The 15813-nt window shown below is 60.1% G+C and overlaps 1 protein-coding gene and 1 long non-coding RNA gene across 7 annotated transcripts in view; one reads left to right on the top strand and one right to left on the bottom strand.

Annotated features, from left to right (window-relative positions):
* The window catches only part of LOC138528563 (uncharacterized), a 63643-nt gene extending 51556 nt beyond the window's left edge, over positions 1-12087 (top strand). Inside the window, exon 2 of the long non-coding RNA XR_011284172.1 lies at positions 11857-12087. This is a non-coding gene — a long non-coding RNA (uncharacterized lncRNA). The remainder of the gene's footprint in view (positions 1-11856) is intronic.
* Positions 1-15813, bottom strand: part of ART1 (ADP-ribosyltransferase 1) — a 140692-nt gene that overhangs the window by 124576 nt on the left and 303 nt on the right. The window contains exon 1 of one of the 6 annotated variants that reach the window (XM_069640332.1): positions 15782-15802. The exons of 3 other annotated variants lie outside the window; for them this stretch is intronic. The gene's annotated coding sequence lies outside the window, so the exon portion shown is untranslated. Of the gene's footprint in view, positions 1-15443; positions 15553-15781; positions 15803-15813 lie in introns of those variants that run through there. 2 more of the 6 variants (XM_069640331.1, XM_069640329.1) reach the window with 2 other exon arrangements.

The following is a 15813-nucleotide window of genomic DNA, read 5'->3' as shown; positions in this document are numbered from 1 at the left end:
CTGGGGGGTGGGGGTGCAGGGAGACATGAGTGGGGGCCTGGTGGAGGGTGGCCCACAGTGCTGGGGGGTGGGGGTGCTGGGGGACATGAGTTGGACATGAGTGGGGGCCTGGTGGAGGGTGCCCCACAGTGCTGGGGGGTGGGGGTGCTGGGAGACATGAGTGGGGGCCTGGTGGAGGGTGCCCCACAGTGCTGGGGGGTGGGGGTGCAGGGGGACATGAGTTGGACATGAGTGGGGGCCTGGTGGAGGGTGCCCCACAGTGCTGGGGGGTGGGGGTGCTGGGAGACATGAGTGGGGGCCTGGTGGAGGGTGGCCCACAGTACTATGGGGTGGCGGTGCTGGGAGACATGAGTTGGACATGTGTGGGGGCCTGGTGGATGGTGCCCCACAGTGCTGGGGGGGTGGGGGTGCAGGGGGACATGAGTTGGACATGAGTGGGGGCCTGGTGGAGGGTGGCCCACAGTGCTGGGGGGTGGGGGTGCTGGGAGACATGAGTGGGGGCCTGGTGGAGGGTGCCCCACAGTGCTGGGGGGTGGGGGTGCTGGGAACATGAGTGGGGGCCTGGTGGAGGGTGGCCCACAATGCTGGGGGGTGGGGGTGCAGGGGGACCCGAGTGGGGGCCTGGTGGAGGGTGGCGCACAGTGCTGGGGGGTGGGGGTGCTGGGAGACATGAGTTGGACATGAGTGGGGGCCTGGTGGAGGGTGCCCCACAGTGTTGGGGGTGGGGGTGCAGGAGGACATGAGTGGGGGCCTGGTGGAGGGTGCCCCACAGTGCTGGGGGGTGGGGGTGCTGGGAGACATGAGTGGGGGCCTGGTGGAGGGTGGCCCACAGTGCTGGGGGGTGGGGGTGCTGGGAGACATGAGTGGGGGCCTGGTGGAGGGTGCCCCACAGTGCTGGGAGACAAGAGTGGGGGCCTGGTGGAGGGTGGCCCACAGTGCTGGGGGGTGGGGGTGCAGGGGGACCTAAGTGGGGGCCTGGTGGAGGGTGGCCCACACAGTGCTTAGGGTGGGGGTGCTGGGAGACATGAGTTGGACATGAGTTGGGGCCTGGTGGAGGGTGCCCCACAGTGCCGGGGGTGGGGGTGCAGGGGGACATGAGTGGGGGCCTGGTGTGCCCCACAGTGCTGGGGGGTGGGGGTGCTGGGAGACATGAGTGGGGGCCTGGTGGAGGGTGGCCCACAGTGCTGGGGGGTGGGGGTGCAGGGGGACATGAGTTGGACATGAGTGGGGGCCTGGTGGAGGGTGCCCCACAGTGCTGGGGGGTGGGGGTGCAAGGGCACATGAGTTGGACATGAGTGGGGGCCTGGTGGAGGGTGCCCCACAGTGCTGGGGGGTGGGGGTGCAGGGGGATATGAGTGGGGGCCTGGTGGAGGGTGGCCCACAGTGCTGGGGGGTGGGGTTGCTGGGAGACATAAGTTGGACATGAGTGGGGGCCTGGTGGAGGGTGCCCCACAGTCCTGGGGGGTGGGGGTGCAGGGGGACATGAGTTGGACATGAGTGGGGGCCTGGTGGAGGGTGCCCCACAGTGCTGGGGGGTGGGGATGCTGGGAGACATGAGTGGGGGCCTGGTGGAGGGTGGCCCACAGTGCTGGGGGGTGGGGGTGCTGGGAGACATGAGTGGGGGTCTGGTGGAGGGGGCCCCACAGTGCTGGGGGGTGGTGGTGCTGGGAGACATGAGTGGGGGCCTGGTGGAGGGTGCTCCACAGTGCTGGGGGGTGGGGGTGCAGGGAGAAATGAGTGGGGGCCTGGTGGAGGGTGGCCCACAGTGCTGGGGGGTGGGGGTGCTGGGGGAAATGAGTTGGACATGAGTGGGGGCCTGGTGGAGGGTGCCCCACAGTGCTGGGGGGTGGGGGTGCTGGGAGACATGAGTGGGGGCCTGGTGGAGGGTGCCCCACAGTGCTGGGGGGTGGGGGTGCAGGGGGACATGAGTTGGACATGAGTGGGGGCCTGGTGGAGGGTGCCCCACAGTGCTGGGGGGTGGGGGTGCTGGGAGACATGAGTGGGGGCCTGGTGGAGGGTGGCCCACAGTGCTGGGGGGTGGCGGTGCTGGGAGACATGAGTTGGACATGTGTGGGGGCCTGGTGGATGGTGCCCCACAGTGCTGGGGGGTTGGGGGTGCAGGGGGACATGAGTTGGACATGAGTGGGGGCCTGGTGGAGGGTGGCTCACAGTGCTGGGAGGTGGGGGTGCTGGGAGACATGAGTGGGGGCCTGGTGGAGGGTGCCCCACAGTGCTGGGGGGTGGGGGTGCTGGGAACATGAGTGGGGGCCTGGTGGAGGGTGGCCCACAATGCTGGGGGGTGGGGGTGCAGGGGGACCCGAGTGGGGGCCTGGTGGAGGGTGGCGCACAGTGCTGGGGGGTGGGGGTGCTGGGAGACATGAGTTGGACATGAGTGGGGGCCTGGTGGAGGGTGCCCCATAGTGTTGGGGGTGGGGGTGCAGGAGGACATGAGTGGGGGCCTGGTGGAGGGTGCCCCACAGTGCTGGGGGGTGGGGGTGCTGGGAGACATGAGTGGGGGGCCCGGTGCAGGGTGGCCCACAGTGCTGGGGGGTGGGGGTGCTGGGAGACATGAGTGGGGGCCTGGTGGAGGGTGCCCCACAGTGCTGGGGGTGGGGGTGCTGGGAGACATGAGTGGGGGCCTGGTGGAAGGTGGCCCACAGTGCTGGGGGGTGGGGGTGCAGGGGGACCTAAGTGGGGGCCTGGTGGAGGGTGGCCCACAGTGCTTAGGGTGGGGGTGTTGGGAGACATGAGTTGGACATGAGTGGGGGCCTGGTGGAGGGTGCCCCACAGTGCCGGGGGTGGGGGTGCAGGGGGACATGAGTGGGGGCCTGGTGGAGGGTGCCCCACAGTGCTGGGGGGTGGGGGTGCTGGGAGACATAAGTGGGGGCCTGGTGGAGGGTGGCCCACAGTGCTGGGGGGTGGGGGTGCAGGGGGACATGAGTTGGACATGAGTGGGGGCCTGGTGGAGGGTGCCCCACAGTGCTGGGGGGTGGGTGTGCAAGGGAACATGAGTTGGACATGAGTGGGGGCCTGGTGGAGGGTGCCCGACAGTGCTGGGGCGTGGGGGTGCAGGGGGATATGAGTGGGGGCCTGGTGGAGGGTGGCCCACAGTGCTGGGGGGGTGGGGGTGCAGGGGGACATGAGTGGGGGCCTGGCGGAGGGTGGCCCACAGTGCTGGGGGGTGGGGGTGCAGGAGGACATGAGTGGGGGCCTGGTGGAGGGCGCCCCACAGTGCTGGGGGGTGGGGGTGCTGGGAGACATGAGTTGGACATGAGTGGGGGCCTGGTGGAGGGTGCCCCACAGTGCTGGGGGGTGGGGGTGCAGTGGGACATGAGTGGGGGCCTGGTGGAGGGTGGCCCACAGTGCTGGGAGGTGGGGGTGCTGGGAGACATCAGTGGGGGCCTGGTGGAGGGTGCCCCACAGTGCTGGGGGGTGGTGGTGCTGGGAGACATGAGTGGGGGCCTGGTGGAGGGTGCCCCACAGTGCTGGGGGGTGGGGGTGCAGGGGGACATGAGTGGGGGCCTGGTGGAGGGTGGCCCACAGTGCTTGGGGGTGGGGGTGCTGGGAGACATGAGTTGGACATGAGTCAGGGCCTGGTGGAGGGTGCCCCACAGTGCAGGGGGGTGGGAGTGCAGGGGGACATGAGTTGGACATGAGTGGGGGTCTGGTGGAGGGTGCCCCACAGTGCTGGGGGATGGGGGTGCTGGGAGACATGAGTGGGGGCCTGGTGGAGGGTGGCCCACAGTGCTGGGGGTTGGGGGTGCTGGGAGACATGAGTGGGGGCCTGGTGGAGGGTGCCCCACAGTGCTGGGGGGTGGGGGTGCTGGGAGACATGAGTGGGGGCCTGGTGGAGGGTGGCCCACAGTGCTGGGGGGTGGGGGTGGTGGGAGACATGAGTTGAACATGAGTGGGGGCCTGGTGGCGGGTGCCCCACAGTGCTGGGGGGTGGGGGTGCAGGGGGACATGAGTTGGACATGACTGGGGGCCTGGTGGAGGGTGGACCACAGTGCTGGGGGGTGGGGGTGCTGGTAGACATGAGTGGGGGCCTGGTGGAGGGTGCCCCACAGTGCTGGGGGTGGGGGTGCTGGGAGACATGAGTGGGGGCCTGGTGCAGGGTGGCCCACAGTGCTGGGGGGTGGGGGTGCAGGGGGACCTAAGTGGGGGCCTGGTGGAGGGTGGTCCACAGTGCTTAGGGTGGGGGTGCTGGGAGACATGAGTTGGACATGAGTGGGGGCCTGGTGGAGGGTGCCCCACAGTGCCGGGGGTGGGGGTGCAGGGGGACATGAGTGGGGGCCTGGTTTGCCCCACAGTGCTGGGGGGTGTGGGTGCTGGGAGACATGAGTGGGGGCCTGGTGGAGGGTGGCCCACAATGCTGGGGGGTGGGGGTGCAGGGGGACATGAGTTGGACATGAGTGGGGGCCTGGTGGAGGGTGCCCCACAGTGCTGGGGGGTGGGGGTGCAAGGGAACATGAGTTGGTCATGAGTGGGGGCCTGGTGGAGGGTGCCCCACAGTGCTGGGGGGTGGGGGTGCAGGGGGATATGAGTGGGGGCCTGGTGGAGGGTGGCCCACAGTGCTGGGGGGTGGGGGTGCAGGGGGACATGAGTGGGGGCCTGGTGGAGGGTGCCCCACAGTGCTGGGGGGTGGAGGTGCTGGGAGACATGAGTTGGACATGAGTGGGGTCCTGGTGGAGGGTGCCCCACAGTGCTGGGGGGTGGGGGTGCAGGGGGACATGAGTGGGGGCTTGGTGGAGGGTGGCCCACAGTGCTGGGGGGTGGGGGTGCTGGGGGACATGAGTTGGACATGAGTGGGGGCCTGGTGGAGGGTGCCCCACAATGCTGGGGGGTGAGGGTGCAGGGGGACATGAGTTGGACATGAGTGGGGGCCTGGTGGAGGGTGCCCCACAGTGCTGGGGGGTGGGGGTGCCGGGGGACATGAGTTGAACATGAGTGGGGGCCTGGTGAAGGGTGCCCCACAGTGCTGGGGGTGGGGGTGCTGAGAGACATGAGTGGGGGCCTGGTGGAGGGTGGCCCACAGTGCTGGGGGGTGGGGGCGCTGGGAGACATGAGTGGGGGCCTGGTGGAGGGTGCCCCACAGTGCTGGGGGGTGGTGGTGCTGGGAGACATGAGTGGGGGCCTGGTGGAGGGTGCCCCACAGTGCTGGGGGTGAGGGTGCAGGGGGACATGAGTTGGACACGAGTGGGGGCCTGGTGGAGGGTTCCCCACAGTTCTTGGGGGTGAGGGTGCAGGGGGACATGAGTGGGGGCCTGGTGGAGGGTGTCCCGCAGTGCTGGAGGGTGGGGGTGCAGGGGGACATGAGTAGGGGCCTGGTGGAGGGTGGCCCACAGTGCTGGGGGGTGGGGGTGCAGGGGGACATGAGTGGGGGCCTGGTGGAGGGTGCCCCTGGATGCTGGGGGGTGGGGGTGCAGGGGGACATGCGCTGGTGAGCAGTAGTGCAAGGTGACATGTGGGTTGGCTGGGGGGGCAATGGCATGGTGGATGGGCTGCCTGCGGGACATGTGCGGGGTAGTCCCCTGTGGTGTGGGCCACCTGCAGGGTCCGTGGAGGGTGTCGAGTGAACAGCTGGGAGGACCCACACGGCCGATTCACGTGTAGGACTGCCCTGCACCCCCGGAATACACGTAGGCTGCTGGATTCGCGTGTGGAATTTCCCTTGCACCTTGGAATACACGTACCCTGCTGAAATCGCGTGTGGAACTTCCCGCGCACCCCGAAATACACGCACCACGGACAATCGCATGTAGAACTTCCCGCACACCTTGGAATACACGTACCCTGCTGTATTCGCGTGTGGAACTTCCCGCGCACCCCGAAATACACGTACCCAGGGCAATCGCGTGTGGAACTTCCCGCGCACCTTGGAATACACGTACCCTGCTGAATTCGCGTGTGGAACTTCCCGCGCACCCCGAAATACACGTGCCCAGGGCAATTGCGTGTGGAACTTCCCGCGCACCTTGGAATACACGTACCCTACTGAATTCGCGTGTGGAACTTCCCGCGCACCCCGAAATACACGTGCCCAGGGTAATCGCGTGTGGAACTTCCCGCGCACCTTGGAATACACGTACCCTGATGAATTTGCGTGTCAGACTACACGCGCAACCCTGATATACACGTACACAGGCAAATCGCACTGCTGGGGGATGGGGGGCGGTAGAAAGGAGTAGGGGCCTGGTGAAGGGTGCCCCTGGATGCTGGGGGGTGGGCGTGCTGGGAGACATGAGTGTGGGCCTGGTGGAGGGTGCCCCACAGTGCTGGGGGGTGGGGGTGCAGTTGGACATGAGTGGGGGCCTGGTGGAGGGTGGCCCACAGTGCTGGGGGGTGGGGGTGCTGGGAGAAATGAGTTGGACATGAGTGGGGGCCTGGTGGAGGGTGCCCCACAGTGCTGGGGGGTGGGGGTGCAGGGGGACATGAGTTGGACATGTGTGGGGGCCTGGTGGAGGGTGGCCCACAGTGCTGGGGGGTGGGGGTGCTGGGAGACATGAGTGGGGGCCTGTTGGAGGGTGCCCCACAGTGCTGGGGGGTGGGGGTGCTGGGAGACATGAGTGGGGGCCTGGTGGAGGGTAGTCCACAGTGCTGGGGGGTGGGGGTGCAGGGGGACCTGAGTGGGGGCCTGGTGGAGGGTGGCCCACAGTGCTGGGGGGTGGGGGTGCTGGGAGACACGAGTTGGACATGAGTTGGGGCCTGGTGGAGGGTTCCCCACAGTGCTGGGGGTGGGGGTGCAGGGGGACATGAGTGGGGGCCTGGTGGAGGGTGCCCCACAGTGCTGTGGGGTGGGGGTGCTGGGAGACATGAGTGGGGGCCTGGTGGAGGGTGGGCCACAGTGCTGGGGGTGGGTGTGGATGGGGACATGAGTTGGACATGAGTGGGGGCCTAGTGGAGGGTGCCCCACAGTGCTGGGGGGTGGGCGTGCAGGGGGACATGAGTTGGACATGAGTGGGGGCCTGGTGGAGGGTGTCCCACAGCGCTGGGGGGTGGGGGTGCAGGGGGACATGGGTGGGGGCCTGGTGGAGGGTGGCCCACAGTGCTGGGGAGTGGGGGTGCAGGGGGACATGAGTGGGGGCCTGGTGGGGGGTGCCCCACAGTGCTGGGGGGTGGGGGTGCTGGGAGACATGAGTTGGACATGAGTGGGGGCCTGGTGGAGGGTGCCCCACAGTGCTGGGGGTGGGGGTGCAGGGGGATATGAGTGGGGGCCTGGTGGAGGGTGGCCCACAGTGCTGGGGGGTGTGGGTGCTGGGAGACATGAGTGGGGGCCTGGTGGAGGGTGCCCCACAGTGCTGGGGGGTGGGGGTGCAGGGGGACATGAGTGGGGGGCTGGTGGAGGGTGGCCCACAGTGCTGGGGGGTGGGGGTGCTGGGAGACATGAGTTGGACATGAGTGGGGGCCTGGTGGAGGGTGCCCCACAGTGCTGGGGGGTGGGGGTGCAGGGGGACATGAGTTGGACATGAGTGGGGGCCTGGTGGAGGGTGCCCCACAGTGATGGGGGGTGGGGGTGCTGGGAGACATGAGTGGGGGCCTGGTGGAGGGTGGCCCACAGTGCTGGGGGTTGGGGTTGCTGGGAGACATGAGTGGGGGCCTGGTGGAGGGTGCCCCACAGTGCTGGGGGTGGGGGTGCTGGGAGACATGAGTGGGGGCCTGGTGGAGGGTGGCCCAGAGTGCTGGGGGGTGGGGGTTCAGGGGGACATGAGTGGGGGCCTGGTGGAGGGTGGCCCACAGTGCTGGGGGGTGGGGGTGCTGGGAGACATGAGTTGGACATGAGTGGGGGCCTGGTGGAGGGTGCCCCACAGTGCTGGGTGGTGGGGGTGCAGGGGGACATGAGTTGGACATGAGTGGGGGCCTGGTGGAGGGTGGCCCACAGTGCTGGGGCGTGGGAGTGCAGGGAGACATGTGTGGGGGCCTGGTGGAGGGTGCCCCACAGTGCTGGGGGGTGGGGGTGCTGGGAGGCATGAGTGGGGGCCTTGTGGAGGGTGGCCCACAGTGCTGGGGGGTGGGGGTGCAGGGGGACCTAAGTGGGGGCCTGGTGGAGGGTGGCCCACAGTGCTGGGGGGTGGGGGTGCTGGGAGACATGAGTTGGACATGAGTGGGGGCCTGGTGGAGGGTGCCCCACAGTGCTGGGGTGGTGGTGCAGGGGGACATGAGTGGGGGCCTGGTGGAGGGTGCCCCACAGTGCTGGGGTGGTGGGGCTGCTGGGAGACATGAGTGGGGGCCTGGTGGAGGGTGGCCCACAGTGCTGGGGGGTGGGGGTACAAGGGGACATGAGTTGGACATGAGTGGGGGCCTGGTGGAGGGTGCCCCACAGTGCTGGGGGGTGGGGGTGCAGGGGAACATGAGTTGGACATGAGTGGGGGCCTGGTGGAGGGTGCCCCACAGTGCTGGGGGGTGGGGGTGCAGGGGGACATGAGTGGGGGCCTGGTGGAGGGTGGCCCACAGTGCTGGGGGGTGGGGGTGCAGGGGGACATGAGTGGGGGCAATTGCGTGTGGAACTTCCCGCGCACCTTGGAATACACGTACCCTACTGAATTTGCGTGTGGAACTTCCGGCGCACCCCGAAATCACGTGCCCAGGGCAATCGCGTGTGGAACTTCCCGCGCACCTTGAAATACACGTACCCTGATGAATTTGCATGTCAGACTACACGCGCAACCCTGATATACACGTACACAGGCGAATCGCACTGCTGGGGGATAGGGGGGTGGTAGAAAGGAATGGGGGCCTGGTGGAGGGTGCCCCACAGTGCTGCGGGGTGGAGGTGCTGGGAGACATGAGTTGGACATGAGTGGGGGCCTGGTGGAGGGTGCCCCACAGTGCTGGGGGGTGGGGGTGCAGGGGGACATGAGTGGGGGCCTGGTGGAGGGTGGTTCACAGTGCTGTGGGATGGGGGTGCTGGGGGACATGAGTTGGACATGAGTGGGGGCCTGGTAGAGGGTGCCCCACAATGCTGGGGGTGGGGGTGCAGGGGGACATGAGTTGGGCATGAGTGGGGGTCTGGTGGAGGTTGCCCCACAGTGCTGGGGGGTGGGGGTGCTGGGAGACATGAGTGGGGGCCTGGTGGAGGGTGCCCCACAGTGCTGGGGGGTGGTGGTGCTGGGAGACATGAGTGGGGGCCTGGTGGAGGGTGCCCCACAGTGCTGGGGGGTGGGGGTGCAGGGGGGCATGAGTGGGGGCCTGGTGGAGGGTGCCCCACAGTGCTGGGGGGTGGTGGTGCTGAGAGACATGAGTGGGGGCCTGGTGGAGGGTGGCCCACAGTGCTGGGGGGTGGGGGTGCTGGGAGACATGAGTGGGGGCCTGGTGGAGGGTGCCCCACAGTGCTGGGGGGTGGTGGTGCTGGGAGACATGAGTGGGGGCCTGGTGGAGGGTGCCCCACAGTGCTGGGGGGTGGGGGTGCAGGGGGACATGAGTTGGACATGAGTGGGGGCCTGGTGGAGGGTGCCCCACAATGCTGGGGGGTGAGGGTGCAGGGGGACATGAGTGGGGGCCTGGTGGAGGCTGCCCCACAGTGCTGGGGGTGGGGGTGAAGGGGGACATGAGTAGGGGCCTGGTGGAGGGTGGCCCACAGTGCTGGGGGGTGGGGGTACAGGGGGACATGAGTGGGGGCCTGGTGGAGGGTGCCCCTGGATGCTGGGGGGTGGGGGTGCAGGGGGACATGCGCTGGTGAGCAGTAGTGCAAGGTGACATGTGGGTTGGCTGGGGGGGCAATGGCATGGTGGATGGACTGCCTGCGGGACATGTGCAGGGTAGTCCCCTGTGGTGTGGGCCACCTGCAGGGGCCGTGGAGGGTGTCGAGTGAACAGCTGGGAGGACCCACACGGCCGATTCACGTGTAGGACTGCCCGGCACCCCCGGAATACACGTAGGCTGCTGGATTCGCGTGTGGAATTTCCCTTGCACCTTGGAATACACGTACCCTGCTGAAATCGCGTGTGGAACTTCCCGCGCACCCCTAAATACACGCACCACGGACAATCGCGTGTAGAACTTCCCGCACACCTTGGAATACACGTACCCTGCTGTATTCGCGTGTGGAACTTCCCGCGCACCCCGAAATACACGTACCCAGGGCAATCGCGTGTGGAACTTCCTGCGCACCTTGGAATACACGTACCCTGCTGAATTCGCGTGTGGAACTTCCCGCGCACCCCGAAATACACGTGCCCAGGGCAATTGCGTGTGGAACTTCCCGCGCACCTTGGAATACAGGTACCCTACTGAATTCGCATGTGGAACTTCCCGCGCACCCCGAAATACACGTGCCCAGGGCAATCGCGTGTCAAACTTCCCGCGCACCTTGGAATACACGTACCCTGATGAATTTGCGTGTCAGACTACACGCGCAACCCTGATATACACGTACACAGGCGAATCGCACTGCTGGAGGATGGGGGGTGGTAGAAAGGAGTGGGGGCCTGGTGGAGGGTGCCCCTGGATGCTGGGGGGTGGGGGTGCTGGGAGACATGAGTGTGGGCCTGGTGGAGGGTGCCCCACAGTGCTGGGGGGTGGGGGTGCATGGGGACATGAGTTGGACATGTGTGGGGGCCTGCTGGCAGGTGCCCCACAGTGCTGGGGGGTGAGGGTGCTGGGAGACATGCGTTGTTGATCAGTAGTGCAAGGTGACATGTGGGTTGGCTGGGGGGCATGGCCATGGTGGATGGGCTGCCTGCGGGACATGAGCAGGGGTGCAGGGTAGTCCCCTGTGGTGTGGGCTGGCTGCAGGGGCCATGGAGGGTGTAGAGGGAACACCTGGGAGGACCCACACGGCCGATTCACTTGTAGTGCTCCCCGCGCACCCCTGAAATACACGTGCCCTGATGGAATCGCGTGTGATACTTCCCGCGCACCCATGAAATACACGTACCCTGCTGATTTTGCGTGTGATACTTCCCGCGCACCCCTGGAATACACGTGCCCTGATGGAATCGCGTGTGTTACTTCACGCGCACCCCTGATGTACACGTACCCAGGGCAATCGCGTGTGGATCTTCCTGCGCACCTTGGAATACACGTACCCTACTGAATTCGCGTGTGGAAATTCCCGCGCACCCCGAAATACACGTGCCCAGGGCAATCGCGTGTGAAACTTCCCGCGAACCACTGAAATACACGTTCCCCGCTTGGCGTTTGCTGTTTGGCAGCCCTGTGAAGTGGTCCAGGGTTAGTGCAGCCCTTTGCGATGAATTGGGAATTTTGATGGCTTTTCCTTGCGCGAGGGCGTTCTTGGGGGTGTAACTGGCGTTGCTGCACGGTCGCTGCGCCACTCTGTGCCACGGCTGGTTTTGGAGGCTGAAATCCATGAATACGCTGTGCGATGAAATGGATTTTATCGCACGTGGCTGGCGCAGTGTATCGCACGGGGACACTGTGCGCCAGCCGCGTGCGCCACTTTTGTGCGAAATTCTATGAATTACTGTGTGTCTTTATCTTGTCTTGTTAGAGCAAGTATGCCCCCAGGCCTGTGATATGCACTTTACAAATATAAATAAATATCTACGGGATACAATTACTTGTCCATTATGAAAAGCTATACTATGGAAGACTACCTATGGTTGAAAGTGCACTAGAGAGAGCATTATTTTTAAAAATGAGATTAGACATCTTACCGATAGCTAAACTCAAGGCTAGGTGGAGAAACAACACGGTGGGTACCTGCCCTTTTTGCCCCGGGAAAAGTGTAGACTATACAGCACTTCCTTTTATCATACCCCTACCACGCGGATATCAGACAAAAATAAATAAATAAGGCTTTAGTAAATAGAGGAGTACACTGTTTGACCTGGGGGAGGCGCTGTGTAAAAAGGCAGGTTCCACTGATGTTATTTATGCTGTTTCAATCTTTTTTAGATAAAGCATGGAGGAGAAGGGGACGGTCTGCAACATTAATGCCTTACATTCTGGATGAGACGTGGAGTACATTATTGACCTGCGATGGCCTTTTTCAAGACCTGGACTAGAATAAGAATGAGGAAGGTTGCCTTTTTTAGGCAAGTGAGCTCCAAAGTAGATTTTATTGACTATATCAAGGTGAAACGTTTACATTGTATTCGTTTTTTTTAAAGGTTTTGTCCAATCATGTTTATTTTTTATGATTAAGCTTTTATGCTTTATAATGAAATAAAGTACTGTTCGATTGATTGATATAAATGTTTAGGGGTAAGAAGTATAGGGGAGGGGGGACGGGTACATGTGGGGGGTAGGTAGGTAGGGAGTCGGTAGGGGGAGTATGGTGGGGACCCCACCTCACTACGGAAAACATTTTGAAACATTGCTGCAATGTGAGTGAGCAGAGTAAATTACCATGAGGTCATTTATTTTGATGAAACAGGTTACTACCCAAAAACCTACTGCAAAACAACACAGTGAAAAGTCCAGGGCTGCAGAAAATGGATGGAAATACTATGGACCACATGGCCCATAGCATTATTACTATTGTGTTTTTTTGTTTTTTATTCTGCACCAATTCGCCACACTAGTGGTCTCAAAGCGCGTAAACCTGGTCCGAGTTAAGGAGCAGTCTGTCCCACACCAGGGGTGGCAGAAATCATTGACCGTAAATGAGTGTGTAATAAAGAGACAAATACCAGAGTGTGTTTTCTCTATAAAGGTGTGTTATTAATTCAAAATGTGTAAATGAATGATTGAAAAGTAACAGGGTATAGTAAGGAGTATATGTAAGGTTGGGATGAGTGAGGGGTTCAAGGTGTGATTGGGCAATCCTAGGTATGTTGTAGGCACAGTTTCCTTTCACAGGTAAAGTCAAGCGAGGTTGGCTGCTCAGAGGCCTGGGTACCAGGGTCCCAAGAGTATGTGTTGCATGTATAAAGATCATTGGAGTAGGTAGAGTAGGGTGAAAGCAAGAAGGATAGCTCGGAGAATGCCAACAATAGGGACATGTTGAAAGATAAGTGGGAAAGGGACGTAGGGACATTAGAGAGTGAGGAGTGGGTAGAGGCATTGGTGGCAGCAACAGAGGTAAACATATACTCGAGGATGAGATTGATACAATACAAAATAACAATAACTAGTTTATATATAGCCTACAAACCCACAGGTATCTGAGAGCTGCAATAACAGTCTTATTATTATCCCACTGCCTGGTACTCTATTTATTGACCTCAGAATGATGAAAGGCTGAGTTGGCCCTGCCGGGATTTACGCACGGATATCTGAACAAGCACTTAACTTGATGTGCTATCTTACCGACTACACAGAGTATACTAGGCTAGAGACAGGTTATATAAGATGGGTAGAGCCGAAGCCGAGAGGTGCCTCAAATGTGGAAGGGGGACAGGCCCTTTCCTTCACCTGATTTCGGAGTGTTCGAAAGTCTCAGACCTATGGGATAAGGTCCTGAGGAAACTCACAAGGTTACTGGGCCGCCCAATTCCCAAAGACCCCAAAATGTTGCTACTGCATGTCAGCAGGGAATACGGCGGGAATAGATGGGAAGAAAGACTGACCGCCTTTGCCCCAATGGTGATTAAAAGGGACTTAGCAGTGAAATGGGGACTACAAGAGATGGCGACTTACGGTATCTGGAAGATAGGCACGGTGTAGTGCCGAAGTATGGAAGAGATAACTCACAGGAATAGCGGGTCGACTGCGAAATATCAGACGATGTGGGGGAAGCAGGAGGTAGCTGAGCGATAAGATGAAGTCGGAAAGTGGCCGGGGAGGAGGAAGTGCACTGTGCACCAGGATTGTGTACTGTAGCAATGTTATGTCATGTTGTTTGATTAATGCTAAAACTTAATAGAAAAGTATATTAAAAAAAAAGGCTATGGGAATGGTTCTGGAGTTATGTGGATATTTTAGGAGGCCGATGAGTGGAGGATTGCTTAGAGGAGGCCGCTACAAAATACGCAGAAGATGCTTTATTTATTTATTTATTTATTCACCTTTGTGCTCCTGGTCTGATGAAAATGAACAAGCTTTGAAGCGAATGAAGAACAGACAGCCTGCGGAGTGCACATGTAAAGGTGTATTTGCACCGATTACCCTATAAGAGCAAAGTGCTCCAGCGTTGCAAGGGCCAAACTAAGCAAAATGATTCAATGAGCTAGAAATGACAAGGCTTAGAGTAACTATAAGCTATGAAGTTTACTAACCAGCTTATTGAAAATCCGAGGGAGGGATCAAAACAATCCATGCAGGCATTAAGAGGTGGGATGTGGGTTGATAGTTAGTGCGGTGAGTACCTTGGCAGGTACTCACAGAGGCTTGGTTGCAGGTACTGAGTGTCTGGTGAGACCAAGGTTCAGATATCTAGGGAATAGTGGCTCATTTTTATATCTCCCAGGAAGGGAGGAGAGTACCCATGGCTTGATCAATGCTCTCTGTCCACAGTGCATGTATGCCAACACGACTCATTCCTAGCGGGAGATATTTAGGTTCTACGTTATTTAATCGCGGGACTTTTCATCGCAGGGTTTTTTCCCGCAATTTTTTTTTTGAAAAAAAACCCATCGAATGTTTTTTTTTGTTGGGGGGGAGTTACCCTCACAAACCCCCAGTTCACTTTATTTATTTTTTTATTCCCTTACATACATTTTTTTAATTTTTTAACCTCCCCCCAGAAAAAAACCAATGAGTTTTTTTTCGAAAATAAATTCGCGGTAAAAAACCCTGCGATGAAAAGTCCCGCGATCAAAGGACGGTATACCGATATTTATTGGGTTCTGTTTTTTCCTTTGCATTGATGAACATACAGTCCTGTTCTTCCCATTATAAATCCAGGACTACAAGTCCCAGAATGCACAGAGGGCTAGACAGGCACCTTCTGAGTGGACTGGGCCATATTATGCAATGCACAACAGTCTGTCTATTCCCTTGCCAGCTTTCGTCCCATGCACGCTACCTTGTCTCCAGCTTTGGTGTCACTTTTAATTAACAGATTATCAAAATATGAGCACATGTAACATTAAAAAGATAACATTTTCCGTGTTTCTTCATAAAAAGGAGCACATTTTCCCAGAAGAGAAGAATGGAAAGTGCTGCAATGGGACAACAAAAACACAAAACGTTCAAATGGTGAGGGTAGGGGGCAGGAGGGCAAGTTAGAGTGGGGCGGGGGTCCTCGTCCAGAAAGAATGGCAAGAAAAAGACCCCCCCCCCGCCTTCTTTCTAGCTACTCTCTCAGAAGAGAAAAAAATGAGTACAATGTTGTTCAAAGAAGACTCTAAGTCCATCCGAATTTGTTTTGTACATTATTTTTGTATTTCCTTTTGTTGTATTGTGTTTAGCCTACACAAGTAAGCTAGCTTTTCACAAGTGAAGCAAAAAAGAATACAAAAATCAAGCTTAACATGGTCTGCCATTTCATCAGTAATACAACACGTTATAGCTTAGTTCATCCCTGAGCCAGAATCTCTAAAACTTAAAAAGCCTTCTATGTTTCAGATAGAAACGCTGATGGGCATTAAATCACTCGCCTGTCTGATCCAGGACTTTCAGAAGTCTGTTACCAAGTGTACCCCAAGCTCCTGCACGTCTAATAGCAACAATGATAATAATTATACCGGTGCTTCGTATTGTGCTTCTTGCCTGGATCCTTCTGCTTCTCAGCACTATAATAAACAAAAACGGACGGCAATTCCAGGTAAATGCAATTTTCACGTTGGCCACTAGAGGGGTAGAATCACTGTTAATGCACAACTTTCCGAGCGGAAGAAAGCAAAGGACATATTTGCAGCTACAATGAAATTGCAAGCTATACCGTTTCTTAAAGCCCGCAAATTGACCAATAAGAAAAGGTTATTCATTCACCCACCCAGGGGATTGTTCAATTAATTGGCCCTCGAG

The sequence above is a fragment of the Ambystoma mexicanum genome, chromosome 7q, assembly GCF_040938575.1.
Source record: "Ambystoma mexicanum isolate Mex_15411 chromosome 7q, UKY_AmexF1_1, whole genome shotgun sequence".
Taxonomy (NCBI): domain Eukaryota; kingdom Metazoa; phylum Chordata; class Amphibia; order Caudata; family Ambystomatidae; genus Ambystoma; species Ambystoma mexicanum.
Note: the sequence above shows the minus strand (reverse complement) of the source record. Positions and strands in the feature narration are given on the sequence as shown.